Genomic DNA, 15,057 nt, shown 5'->3' on the forward strand with positions numbered 1-15,057 from the left:
AATCGTGTTGGGATAACGTGAGAAAATTGTGAAGGATTAAAATATTCCAAGAGCTCAAATTACTTCATCAAAACATGTTTAAGTCACATTTTATCAACACAAATTGCACAAGTTTATTGAACATGAATAAATTGTGTTAATTTAACTCAATTGTTTAAGTTGCTGCCAAAGCAAAACATCTGTGTGCAACAAATGTCCACCATTGAATTAAGTAAATCCAACAACATATTTTTTTCAGTGTAGATATCTGAAAGATTCACTTTTAACTCCAACCCAGTCACCCATATAGTCTCCCGTTGACTTTAGGGGGCGTGTCAGCCTCACACAGGCCATGTGTTGGCTAGTTGGTCATGTGACAACGACCTTAAAAAAAAAAGAAAGAAAAAGGAAAATGCCAGTGTTTGATCACATCACCGGGAAATATGAAAGAAAATATATCTGCACTAAACAGTGGGTATTTTCACATTTAATATTATGATGTCCTCTAATATTTTTTGCTTTTACTGCATGGTCATCTGGAGGCAGTTAATACAAAATGTTAATATTCCTCTGACGGCTTAGCCTACTTTGTGGTACTCAGCGCGGGCTTTTTGGCGAGCTTATTTTATACTTAATAGTATTTTATCCTCCATTACATCACCGCGATCCTCCTACAATGTTTTATATGGCAGGCTGACTTTGTTTTTGCACATCACAGCACTCTGGTGAAATAAAAGGGCTTTTTGTTGTTTGCATAAAAAGCCTTTAAAAAAAAAAGTAAGGACATTTAATGAGTGTGCTGTTAATATGAGCAGTTTCTGTGGCTTTCACTTTCACTGAGCGATAAATAGCAGGATAACAGGAATCAGTTTTCTCAAAACAACCACTGGGTTGCTCTCAGGAAGTACTGTATGAATATTAATATGGATGCGAATGCTCAGTGAGGATGCCCAGCGCTTGAACCAGCACAGCGCGCTGACATCTGCGCATTTTTTGTTTTGACGTTTTTTTTTCTTCTTCTTTCTGTTCATCCCCGCATTTGTGAGCGTGTTTCTTTTGCGGATGATTTTGAAAGAAACACAGACACAAGGATGATGTCGGCTGGGGAGCATTTTAACGTCGCATTGAATTGCATATTGGTTTTCAATAAGATCTCGCACCGGCCAGTCTACAGCGATCCTCGGTAGTACAGTGCGCCGTTTATCCCCCTAAAAATGGAAGACCTTTCACGTCAAGAAAAGGCGTCAGTCCGGTGATCGGCGTCTGAATATCTAATTTTTTATTTCCACGTCAATTGACACATCTGGGAAAGGATTCATTTCCCTTCCCTTCTGTTTACCAAGACAGCTGTGTCATCAACAACCGGCGTGGTTTTGTTGTTGTCTGATTTTTTTACGAGTCTGGGCAACTGGTTTAGGCGATCGGCACAGTCTACCTCTGCGCCAGCCGTAGACTCTACAGCTATCAAGGTAGGTATCACACCTTCATTTGTGTTTTGTTTTTGCTGCATAAATCACAAAATCGTTTAGCCCACGTAGAGAGCTGTCGTGGTTATGGTGGTTATGGTCTGCCTTATTAGCAAATGAAAACATGGTATATTGCGGAGGGACGTCGGGCATTTTTACGCGTAAATTTCACCAGAGTGCACGGGTGACAGCGAGCCGCCGTGTGTTCACTAGCCAAATTGTTCAACCTTGAAGCCTCGCGGCTCGCGTCATTCAATGCGAGGCCCGTATTTTAGCCCCAAACGTAAAAGATCCGTGCAGATATCGCCACATCGCCACGCAGTAACAACCCACAGCTCGTGTACAGTCGTGACATCCCCGTATAAATATTTCACCAGAAAACAAGCCCGCATCAGCTGACTATTGATGCTGAAGCATGCACGGCGCTGTTAATCAAAATATCTACAGCACAGCGGTGACAGGGGCGGCAGTGTTTGGCGTCTTAATCTGCATGGCCCTGATGGGAAACATCTGCATGTTTACGGATTATACGAGTCCGTAAATGCAGCACGGTTGTGTGTTTTTGAGTGTGCGTTCGTGCGTGCGTGTGTGAACGGGCGGTAATACTCTGATTGTGAGTATAGGGGTGACGTGTGTGTGTATGTGTGCGTTTGTTTGTGCGCATCCAGGTGAGGATGTGTTGGCGCGTCTTGGAGGTGCGGGAGAGAGAGGCAGGCGTCTGGATGGAGGGAGCCACATCACTAGATTTCTTTCTCTTTTCTAAAGGGAAAGCCATCTGGTGATTAATACTCGATCAACTGCCGCAGTGTTCTTCCTTAGATCCTCCATAAGACGATTCAAAAGCGTCGAGAAGTTGTGAATTGAACGCAAAATTAAGGCTAGTCAGCAATGTCTCCCCCCCTCAACCCATACCCCATACCCCACCCGCCTTCCGGGCGTGACAGCCTCTAAACAGCCTCTGAACAGCACTCCTGCTGAGAGATTTCTTCGTCACAGTCCACCCTAAAAAGAAGAAGAAAGGCAAGAAAACACAAAACCCCCCAAAAAACAACTTGTAATTAGACTGCTTCAAAATATTACAGATAGGAAGCTATGTTGGAAGAAAATGGAATATCCATACAGTTTATTGTAGGTATTAACTGCCTGCCACAAAACAAATAAAAGCATTTAAAAAGGACAAAGCAGTCCCAACATGAATAATGAAGGCCTCCCCTTTGAATGTGCAATTAATGTAATCATTTGCCTTTAAAGATGCTGGACCAGCAAGACTGAATACTTCACTGCTTGAAACTGAGACTGACACTATTTACTAGCCAGTCCCAGTTGACCTTGGAGCTTAATAAGACCAAAATCTTCCTATACGTTCATTTAAATCTAGCTTAGGTTAACAGATGCACATAATCAGGGTCAGTTATGTGAGCATCTCTTGTGCAGTTTGGCTTAACCACTCCTAGCTACAGAGTGGATCGGGGTTGGGTGAGAGCAGCTGTGACTTTGGGGTCATTGAGTGCAGGCTATGAGCTACGCATGCTGTGCAGTGTGTTTTGCATGCAGAAGAAAACCGGTGCTCAGACCACCTGTCACTGACTGCCGGGCTCAAAATGTGATTGTAGCGAAATGTGATTAAAAACAGGAAGTGGCAGCTCTGCGTTGCGGGCCGCAGTCATTTTATTGTGGTATTAAAAGCAGGAAGTGGTGGGAATTAAATAGAGTGGGTTTCATTTCATGCCCTTCAATCCCAGAGAGGTTTATCCCACTAAGCTTTTAAAAAATACATGAAATATAGCAAAAGACTTGAAGAAGAAATGAAATTGAGCGGAGGTTATTGTTGTTATTTACTAACGGAAATAATTTAAAAAAGGAAGTCCCAAGTGTTTTTGATGAGGAAAGAAAGATTCTGACTGCATTTGAGCTTCTTTCCATCAAGAGGATGGAAATGCTCAGCTGCTCTAGCCCGCTGTGTGCATCATGTCTGATTTAAAAACGAATGAGAAATTACTGGATCCAGTGAGGATGAGGGATGGCCTATGCGTGGCCACAGAGGAGAGGGGACTAATAGGAAAGAAACACAGAGAGTGAGGGGACTGATGGATGAGAGACAGACTTGGCAGATGCTGACATTTTAAGCCCATTTCTCTGGTGGAGTAGATACCCGTGTCTACATGAGCACTAATGGTTGTTTTTTTTTTAAACTGAAGCACCAAAACAGATTGTTTCCCTAGAGTTTGAATATTAGCATGCTGTTAAAAGTAATACTATAGTGTAATGTGGGCAATGTTAGCATACAGTGCTATTTTTAAGGAAGAACATGAGACATATGGAATCAGAAATGACCACGATTTCCTCTGTTACAGACTGTGATCAATGTGAGTGACTGCAGACAGTTAAAAAAGTGCATTTTGATCAACTCTTCCTCTTTATTTGGTGTATATTTAGTTCACATCTTTTCAGTGGGTTTCCCGGGTGAAGTCTGGCCACATTTGTACCTCTGTCGCTCATCTTCACGTCCCCCCGTATATGTTCAACAAATGTAATGCTTGCAAAAGTGATGAAAAACCAAAAGAATACTACAGCTGAACATCATTTTTTTTCTCAAACGGCAGCAACATATGATGTTGATCCATGTTTAACTCATTTTTTAAGGTAAGCTAGTGAAATAATGCTACACATTCACGTGTTCCTGCTTCTCAAACAGGTAGATTTTCAGCTTCTGTTTGTAAAATCTAACAGTAAAATTATGGTTTACACACATTTTAAAAAACCTTTTGGTCAAACTAAGATTTTTGCAGTGTTGTATCAGTTTAAATCCATGTTATTAATTGTTACTGCCCATGCTCCTTTCTAAAATGACAGCATATCCTCTTTGTATTTTTACTGGCACTCCTGTGTCAGTTTATATTTGATGGGAATCTTTAACAAAGGGAGATTCAGATGCTTTGAGGAAAGTTTGTGATATTCTCTTGAGTCTTGTGTTGTGGATATGCTAGAGGAGAGCTGTGGGTTTAAAAGAAAAGTCATTAAGGCTTTATATGCTTATAAATCAGGAATCTTTAAGGACGTATTTCTTTTTTGTCACATTGAAAAAATTCTGGTTTATAAACATATGACCCCGTGATGAGGCTGATATTCTGTTTTTGTGTCACATAACTGATAATACGACAGTTATCAGTTGTTAATGTAGCGTAATTCTGGCCATAATGTCGCGCTGACCTTGCTAAATAATGAGAACTCTAAGAGACTGATTAAAAAATGTTCACAGCTGAAAGAGCAGAGGATATCCTGTGATAGGCCCTCATAAGAATGTCTACACATCCCATAGGACACCACAAAAGGACCAGTCTGGGCCTTATTTTTCTGCTAAGGTTTATTCCCCTTGTTTGTCGAAACTCAGACAGGAAGGTTAATGTTTAAACTTGGAAAAAAGTCACAAAGTCAATGCAACATTTTCATTTCCAGGTCCATATTTCTACTCTTAGATCTGGATTCCCTTTAAGCTAGCTTTGTCCTGATTGGCTGCCCCTTTTAAACAGACAGTTCAGAGCAGAAGGGAGTGGGACTTTGGTGCTTACAGCCAGAACCGTGTGCCTTAGATGGGATATCCCCTCTCTCTGACTTCTTGTAGAATAGAAAGTGTGTAGAGCTGTCTCAAGCCCGAGCTTGTGCCTCACCGGGATAACAAACACCGACATATGCTGATCTCATTATTTCAAACTTTGGCCATGTTTATTGTGATTTCCCCCGATGTAAAAGTATATGTTTATAGAAAAGAAGGAAACAGAAAACAGATCCACTTTAATCTAAAGCTGTATAAAAATTTAATAAAATAAAAATTTACCAGGCTTCCTGGTTCAGTTTTAAACCAGTATATCACCAGTGCCCGTCAAACCTTAACACTAAAGCCTTTGCTTGTAGATCAGACTCACTTTTTCATGTAGCTATTTTAAGCAGACACAGTGTATAGGAGTACATATAGGGCTAAAGGTAAAGGTCTCTAGCGGCTTCTTGATTAAAGGGCATGCCATTTACAAACCATGTCCTGGATACAAACCCAGACCTGAACATTGTTCGATGACTGCCCCACTTTGTCTTCTGCTTTTCCTCCCCTTTTACTCCAAGACTACACAGAAATAAAAGAACCCTAAATTGATTCTCATTAAGCTTCTTCTTCTTCATCTTCATCCCCCACTATAAATTCTTTCCTTTTTTTTCTCAGTAGAGAAGACTGAAATACTGGCCACTCTTCTTTTCTGTGTTGCTCTAAATACAGGTTCTGAAAAGCAAAACAAAAACACAGCAAAATATAATAGAATAATAGGCAGACCCTGCACGCACTGAGGGACGAGGTGGGGCTATTATTTTGCGCTACAAATGACTCCTCGGTGCTTTATCTGGGACGTCCCTCTGCGTCCACTTTGTTGGATGCTGTTGCTTTGTGACTCTTCACATTAAAAGCTCATAGACGTCTGTCCCTTGTCTGACCGGAGGATGACTGAATGTATATGGGCAAATTAACCAATGAAAATTTAAATTAAATGCCCCATTTAAATGCTTTTTTTCTGGATTGTGAGTATCTTAGAGCATCCACTTTCACTGCAGTGTGTAGTCAAGAGTAATGATGTGTAGTAATGATTTCCTTGAGGCAACTCATCTTTGTTCATTTCCCCTCTGTTTTCTTCTCATTAAACCTTTCAAAGTCATTTGCATGGTACCATGCAAAATAAATAAAGTTAGAAGCCAGCAGTCACTCCTCTCTTGTTGGCGCCAGGCTCAAGCCACGTTAATCACCAGCCGCCTGTGTGCATCTGTGTCTTTGCAGCATCATAAATAAATGCAAACAAAATGCAGATGTTTTCATCAAAACATAAGTTTACACATTTGCACATTTTTATGAGCCATTCAAATTTTTTTATTTTTTTATTTTAATCATTATTATTATTTGGCAAGAAGCTGTTAGCAAAGTCATTTCAGGGTCATTATGTTGGAACAGTAATTGGCAAAATCTGAAATTACAGGAGGGACACAATGCAGCTTTTCTTTTCTTTTTTGTTGTTGAAATTATACATGTTTAGGCATGCATAAATGGACCAAAGTGGTCCATAGTGTTATATTAATGTCCCCGGTCTCATTAATGTTTTACATTTATGCTAAAGACCTTCAAGAGACCTTCATTAATGTTTGCTAAACGATTAGGAGGCAGAAACGTGTTAATCGGGGCAGTTGTGTGATGCAAACAATCAAAAGCGTATCATGTTCCGCAAATATTGCTCCTCCACATGTCGCTGTATTGTGTGAGTGAGTGGGTCTCAAACTGATGGGGAGACATGATGGTCTTAGGAGTGTCTCACAGTGATAATTTATTGTCTGTGACATTGCCAAAGGTCATCGTAAACCAGCAAAAACTGAGAGCACAGCAGTGTTGGAAATTGGCGATCGCACATTCAGAAATGTAAATTCTAATTGTAGTGTAACTTAAATATGCTTTTTAAATGTCAGAGCAATTTTGCCTTGTCCTGTTAAAAAAAGAGAAAAGACTGCTGCTGCTCAGCTACTTGGCAGCAAAAGGAACTCCAGCTAATTGCACACAAAAAATATGCTGGGGGGTCCCACAAGCAATATGAGTTGTTGGGATTGGGGAAGGGATTCTGAATCATGCAGGTTATTTTATCTTTGCCCCAATCTGGGCCGTTTTCTTTTGAGAAATAATTCATTTTTTAAAAGTCAGTATTTTAAACCCTGTAACGAGTTTAAACGCTTGAGCATTTTAGTTCAAAATCCAGCTGGCACTTTTTCAGCTCGCCACATTTTCTCGCAGTCTTTTGAGCATTATTGCGCAAGAGAGCAAGACGTACAGCAGGTACATCAAAAGCGGACGCAGAGGATGTTAATCACACTCCTGTTTTTTGGACACGTATCTCACAATCATCTTGTTATAAGTGACTTTTTTTTTTCCATCTGCCTTTTCTGGCCATGTGTCCAACGCGACCACAACGCGAGTACAGCGTATGAAAGCACTGCCTCCATCGGGCCCCCTGCAGTGTGTAATCTGCCATCACCTGCCATTTGCCCCAGTTATGGCCTTTTCATTTCATCACTGTCAGTACAGTGAGCAGCAGGAATGACAAGAATAGGAATTGCTCAAGTGAGACCCCCCTGCTGAAAGCCTGCCAATCATACCTGTATGGACGACACACCTGTACCACCTCTCTTTCATTTCAGTTTGCACGGCTTTGAAAAGCTCTCAGACATACTTGACCTGATTCAACACCTTTAAAAAGTCCCTGTTGCGATTTTATTCACCTTATACAAAGACAGAAAAGAGCTGGCAGTTAAGTGTGTGTGTGTGTTTTTCTTTCTTTTCTTTTTTTTTTTTTTTTTACCAGCTATTAACATCATGTAAAGTTTGTCATGTCTTAATGTGTTACAAAACCCTCTTGTCGTGAGTTACTGTCCTGCTCTTGAACACTATGGGGTGCATAACATGGTCCCTAAGAGATATGATTTGTTTGTAATGAGATCGATGAGTGGGAGAGCTGTGTGTGTGTGGGCATGTGTGTGCTTATCCTGTACAGCCTACACTATGACTCGCTTATCGGGGGATGTTGAGCACGAAGAGTAGGCTGATTCAAATGTTGGAAGACCACTTGTGGCCTACCTGGCTTTGCTAATCACACCAACGCTGCCGTTGCTTCATCTGTCAATCAAACGAAGGCCGGTCTGACATGCAGGTTTTTTGTTTTTCCAGTATGACTAACTGGGGGAGAGTTCTGATGCTTTCTTGTGTGTGGCGATGTTTTGATTTGATTTTTGAATAGAGGTCACCTCAGTCCTCATGCTTGTTTTTTATTCTTCTGCAGCTATCTCTGGACATTGTTCTCTAGCCAGAGGCAAAAATTTTTTCTTTGTTTTTTTTTTTTTTGCTTGTTTGAATGCGTTAGCTCTGGGAAGATGTGAGTCAAGCCCATGAACTGCTGTGAGGCAAATCATATGTGTAGCTTTTAGTGATGTTCAGCTGATCCTTTTTTGCTTTGGGCTATTTGAGTTTGCTTAATTGTTGCTGAATAGTTTATAAGGTTTGTCATGTTTGGGGAAGGGACACCCACAGAGCTGCAGATTATTTTGGTTTTGGCTGTTATAAAATACATAAAACATGCAAAGGGATATAATTTACTGAAAAACAGGCCTTTCTACCTAACAGAGAAAGGCAAGATGCTCAAAACTGAGCATCTTGAGTTTTATCTACTTGGATATTTTCACGATAATTTTGTAAACTAGATATCTAAATATATGACTTTAAGCTGAAGAAACTAACAGGAAGACAATATTGCAGGGTAATCCACATCCGAAAATGAGTCAGATCTTGGGTAGAGAAGGATGCTGGCTCAGTGAAGCGTGTGCAGCTGCGGAGTGGAGCTCTTCCCCTCATGCACAAGTGGAAGCATTAAGGAGTTTTTTTTCTTCCCTCTTCCACAGTTCTTACTCTTGTCCCTGCGGCGCTATATCTCACAGTCTGGGTTTCAACAGCCAGATGAAAAGACAAACAAAACAGAGACTACATTTTTCTATATGATGTGAATTCCCTCGTTTTTTTGTTAATGCAATCTTCGAAAGCCAGACTAACTTAAAGGGACCCTGCTCGGTTTTTAAATTGTAGCACATCTAGTGGCGGCACTCGTCAGCGTCCACATGCCGCTGCCGGAGAAAAGTCTGCTCTGAATCTTATCTCTGCGGTATGAGTTGATATTCCCACAACCCTTTATGCATGTGATAGAACAACAAGCTGCAGACCGAAGGAAAATCTGCCCAGTGTTGTGTAAATGCTTGCGAATGTGCAAGCTGTTAAGTGTTCATGTATGCTAAGTGCAGTGGGTCACCTTGGTTACTGCAGATTCCAGCAGAAGATGATGAAGGCAAGGGCGAGCTGAGGTGGGAGCTGGAGATTGGGAGGTCATTGGCTCGCTGCCTCTTTTTGACCAGAAAGACATCGTTTGCAGCGACATTATTTCCATTGTTTTTGCAATTATTTTATTATTGACCAGCTGTGACTGGTCATGTTTTCTATCCACGATCCGTGTGTTGTTTGCTCTAACAATAGTGGATTTATTTCTTGGGCGAATAGGTGCATACATTGAGCATCTCTGAACGTTTGTTGTGGCTCAGGGCTGTATCCTGAGGAATCAGGGAAGCGCTTTTTGTGGGATATTTTTGGTAGCGCTCCATGAAAGATTTAGTGGTCACTCAGTTTGAACAACGCTGAGGAGGAGAACCCAAAGTGTGCGAAGTGCCCGTTCACATACTTTTAAGTGAGTGTACATGTGTCTTCTGTGTGTTTAATGTTTTGAAGCAATGACTTTGTCATTAAGGGTTTTGGAGGGTTTTTTGATTTTTTTACATCCCAGTTTTTCCTGATAGCTGCTTTGCAGTTCTTTCATGCCCAAAACATGAGAAAGACATCTCGAACGTTTCTCTATCTCTTATGCACCAGCCTTCCATCCTTGTCCTGAAATGATACATCTTCCTCCTCCTCCTCCTCCTCCTCCACCTCCTCCACCTCCTCCTCCTGTCCATTCTCATCATCCACAGGCATCTCACTGCACAATGCAATATTGTAGAGAATTTAGCACACAACAGCAATGCACGAAGGGAAGCCGAAGGCACGCTTGAACCCCCGTAACCCTCAGATGAAAGTAGTGACTGTGGTTTGAGAGAATTCTTCCCATCACACACACACCGCACACAAACGTAAATTTGTGAGTCACACAATGCACAGGCTCACACATTCACAGGTTTTACTTTAAGTGATTGTTTTGGTTTGAGGAAGGGTTACATTGATTTGTTTTTGTGCACGGGCCCACAAAGCAATAGGTGTCAATTGGAGTGTTTTCTGGCCTGCAGGTTAGCTGGCCAGAGTGTAAAGGGTCTTTGATTTTAAAGGCAGAAATATCTTTAAGTGTTTAAGAGCCGAAGTCAGGTCCTACACAGCGGGCGGTTGACTGAACCTGACATTAAACAAGTTTAACTCCGATTCTGGAGAAACAACACGTGCAAAGTATTTCTTGAGCTGATCATGAATCATTTATCAGTGCTCCAAATGGACATCTTCTCCTTCTGATCCCAAAACAGCAGAATTTATGAATGTGACATTGTTCCCGCGTTCAGATGCGTTAAAGGTGGACAGCTTGTCATAAATTATTAAAGGATTTGACTCACCAAATGTTTAGGACAGCATTTCCCACTGCAAGTTCAGTTTCTGTAAACAGAAAGCGTGAGAAAAATCTGGCCATTAATATATTTGCAAGCATGTTTGTACTTGCAAAAAGGCAACTTTTCGACAACTGACCAGTGCTCGTCGCTCTGCCACGCGCCGTCTCTGCGTCGCGTTAACTTTTTATATTTTTCTGCTGAAATTAACCAAATTTAACAAAATATTTTGAGAGTTCTTTCATGGGAAGATCCAAAAACCTGCTAAAAAACCTTGCTATATTAGACTAGCACAAAGACTGGAAGTGGGAAAACAGCAAGCCTTACTATGCTAAAAAAAAAAAAATGCCTGCCAGCACCTCTAAACACACTATATAAATAAATGTGATATAGTGTGTTAAGTAGTGATCTTCAGAGGAAGTGGCTGGGGAATTTTGTTATCTTTGGACACAGCTCAGGTTTGCTTTTCCCCCCACTTTCTGTCTTTTGAGCTCCGATAACCAAAGTAAACTGGCTTGTGGCTTTACCTTGCAGACATTAGATTTGTATCTGATCTCACTCTCTAAGCATTTTATAGTGCTCTAAAAATATGTGCAGTGATATGATTTGGTGGATTAATTTGTTAAATCCCTTTTCCTCTGCTTTGCAGGGAGTTTATAAAAATTGTTTAAACTTATAATAACCTTTAAATGATCATGTAGTAGTCCCCCCCCCATAATAATGTATTTAGTGCCCTAGTGCTATGCGGAAGCTCTCGTATCATGCTGTAATATGTCTACTATAAATGAGTGTTTCATTCGATTGTTAAAAAGCATCTCTTCACCAGATGTTACCTTGTTAAGGAAAGTGCTCAACACAAGTCATCATTTACATTTGACATTAAATGAGCCTTGACTCTATCAGATTTAGATTTCCTGCATAATAAGAAACTGAATAGATTTCTGTGCCTGGAGTTAAGTATTTCAGACTGAAGCAAATCATAGACATAAAAACAGCTGATATGGTTTGGGCTGAAAGAAGTAATGAGCTGTTTCACCCAATAATGTGTATCCAGCCAATGTGAAAGTTGGCGTTTAACTGTAAAAACATTTGTGATGGCTATTTGAGAAGAAGGAGGTGGGATTTCACATCCCTCCTACTTTGGTGTTTAATTCTTTACAGTATTTAGTATATCAGCTGGTATGTATATTCTCACCTTAAGTATTTTTTATTAATCTTTGTCTCATTGAAAAAGAAAATGGTTCAAATCTGGCTTGATAGGATTTAAAATACTAAGCGTTATCATTTGAGTGTATTTGCCTGGATTAATATTAGCCCCTGTATAGCTCAGTACAGATACTACTAAGATACATACTGTGCTATTTAAGAAACGTGATATTTATTGATCCTGAGAGAGTCGGGTACAAATGAAGCTGCAGTGAAGTTTAACCCTGGGATCATCCTGTATGATGAGGCTGACGTCCTGCTTTGTGAATATTCAGCGGCTAAGGAAGAGATGCTGACAGTGTTGCTAGGAGACCACACACAGCGACTAGTGTGAGAGGCTTGATTTCACCTCCCTCCCCCATTCTTGTCGTCTGGCTGCCTTTCACTGTTTTTTTTTCTATCCTCTCTCCCTTCCACTTGCCTCCATTTGCACATTCCCTCTGCTCCCATGCTCCCTGTCTCTATCTTCCCCTCCGTCAGTCTGTCTGGGCAGTACGTTTCCCGCCTAATCATATTCGTCTTCTTCCCCGTGTTGCTATATCAGTGATTCTCTATTTTGTTGGTTTCCCCCATTTTTCACCGTGCCCCCTCCTCTCTCTCTCTCCATTTCCCGCTGCCTCTGTCTCTCCTCCTCTCCTAGCTGTGTGTGTTTCAGGCTGCTCATTCTTCCACTGAACGTTTTGCTCCATCCTCATGCACTGCTTCCTCACCGCCTCTCTCTTCTTCTCCTCCTCTCCTCTGTTTGTTTCTCAGGCTTTGCTGTCCAGCTCAGGTGCTGAGATACCATACAGATGTGGGCTGGAATGGCTTTGGTATTCAGGAGAAACCAAACAAAGTGAAGGATATGTATAGTGCACTGTTTCCTAAATATCTGATAAAGTGAGCCAAAAATATGGTGTTGAGAAAATCCTGACCCCCCCCCCCCTCCCTGATTTCCTTACCTATTGTCACAGATTGATTATTGAATTATTTGCTACAACGTGTTAGCAACATGTTAACTATCCAGCCTCTGCAAACGCAAACATACATGTTTTGTAGAAATTTTTCACTTTTATCGAGGCCACGCCAGTGTGATGATGTGTCTGTCCACTCTGCAGTCCTGCTGTCTCACTCACAGCGAGGTAAAACAACACTGCTGGACCGCTTGCTGAGGTGGAGACTGGAGGGCAGAGGGCTGCAGCACAAAGCCTTCCAGTGCTGTGAATCCAGTAGCAGCTATAGAAGGAAAGGTTTTCGACATGAGATACCACAAAATGTACACCCAGAGTGAATCCCCTGACTGCATAATGTTTCACTCATAACTTTTGTTACGCTCATAAATCACACTGTAAATGTTTTACACTGTCATATTTTACATAGGTGATTATGATGTGCCTCGATAAATTCCCGCTTCTCTATAGTAGTCATATTGGCGGAGCTTTTTCAGTTACTGCTATACACACAGAGGGTGTTTGAAGGGTGTTATGGGGGCCTTGAATATGTGTGTGTGTGAGTATGTGTGTGTGATGTTTGCTTATGTGCATGAATGAGTAGTTTGCAGCGTTGCATGCAGATTGAGTTACGTGAATCATGGCTCCATCTGCCTCCTGGTTTTAATGAGGAATTCAAGCGATTCCTGACCCTACAGATGCTCCTGAAACAACTTCCTAAACGCTCTCAGTTTATTTGGGTTAGAAAGTGACTCTGGGGATTAATAACAGGCACCCTATATGAGCGTATTGCATGCTTGTAAAAACAATATTTTGCAGCCTGGTCTGATGACACAAACCTGCCTGTAGATATATAAGATGCTGGACTCTCGGTTCTTTTAGCTTGGCTAATTGTACACCAACCCACAGGGTGTAATGTGACAATTGTGGGGCTGCCTACTCAGCTGCCAGATCCTAGAAACCAAAATCAAAGCTCCATTTAACAAAAGCCCAACCTACAGTCTCAGCTCCCTAACCTAATTAACATTGAGTCAGCAAACACGGCAGCAGCAGCGGTCGAGGTTGTGGTCAGAGCTGTGGGGTACAAGAATAGCAGTAGCCACGCTGACACACTGGATGACACACTGGGCTGTGACAAAAGAATCACACACAGGTACACAGATCAACATGCCACCTGGCCCAGGTGACAGCGCCTGCTGCTCTCACTGTGTGCTTTTTCTCTTTATAGTAAGACATAGCCGAGCTACTGCACTGGCAGTGAAAATGGTGTGCAGACGATGGTAAACTGCTTAAGTTATCGAAAATATCTACAGAATTAGGAAAACAACAGCACAGCTGGAAAGTGTCAATATATACTTTTTGATGTATTTTCATGCTGTGTGAAGCATCATAGGACCTTAATTGTAAATCGGGTCTCATTAAACTGGATTCGCATGTGTTCCACCACATTTGATTCATATGGCTTGTTTCCCCCCGTTTTCTGCTTTGTGAGAATATCTGATAATGCGGACCATTAAAATTACTCACCAGCTACACTGCAAACAAGCTTAGCTTAATAATGCATGTCATGTAAAGTGGCTGATTCAATTTAGTTCCCCAGCAAAGCTGTTTAACTCATGCTGATGCCAGGGGCACCGACGATACCACTTGAGTGTCCACCATCAAAACACATTCAATTTCTATTTATGGTGGAAAAACACTAGCATCGTGCATCAGCTGACATCTGCTCTTTTCTTAGCCAATTGCGCTGCACACTCACGTTCTCCAACATGAAAACACTGTTGGACTCCCAGATATCTGCCCCACAACAAGCCTGACTTCACATGGAGGGAGCGTGAGTAGGAAGCTGTGCATGCACTACATATGACAAACCGCATTACTTTCTGGCTAGTAGACAGGCTTAGATAGGCCATCCCAGGGCCTGCAGCCAAAGATGCTCTGCAGCTGATTTACCATGCTTACTCAAATATTCATAACTGGATAATGAAAGTATAAATAGTTTTCATGTGATACACTAGAGGCAGGGGTAAACAAAGCTGCAACCTCCATCATCATCATCATCATGCATCACCGTGTCTTCGCTATGACGGCTGCCAGGTAGAGTAATGGGAAGAATTGTTCACTATGACACAGTGAGCGTGATAAGCAATGACTCCCTTACAACTTTTGCCAGTAATTTGGAGTTGATTATTTATGTTGCCGCATGAACAAAGTAATCACTGTCAATCTTGTCATCTGCATGCAGGCTGGAAAGTTATTAAACTTGTTTTTTTTGGGGG

The 15,057-nt window shown here is 41.5% G+C and overlaps 1 protein-coding gene across 4 annotated transcripts in view; it reads left to right on the forward strand.

Moving 5' to 3' along the window:
* The first annotated feature begins 386 nt into the window (after positions 1–386).
* The window catches only part of nyap1 (neuronal tyrosine phosphorylated phosphoinositide-3-kinase adaptor 1), a 28,251-nt gene continuing 13,580 nt past the window's right edge, over positions 387–15,057 (forward strand). Inside the window, exons 1-3 of one of the 4 annotated variants that reach the window (XM_085469959.1) lie at positions 908–1,448; positions 12,603–12,728; positions 12,947–14,612. The gene's annotated coding sequence lies outside the window, so the exon portion shown is untranslated. Of the gene's footprint in view, positions 451–905; positions 1,449–12,602; positions 12,729–12,946; positions 14,613–15,057 lie in introns of those variants that run through there. The other 3 variants (XM_085469960.1, XM_085469961.1, XM_085469958.1) reach the window with 3 other exon arrangements.

Source organism: Copadichromis virginalis, linkage group LG10 (assembly GCF_057382275.1).
Source record: "Copadichromis virginalis isolate Kocher_CV1m ecotype Utaka linkage group LG10, C_Virginalis_male_GT1.1, whole genome shotgun sequence".
NCBI classification, from domain to species: Eukaryota; Metazoa; Chordata; class Actinopteri; order Cichliformes; family Cichlidae; genus Copadichromis; species Copadichromis virginalis.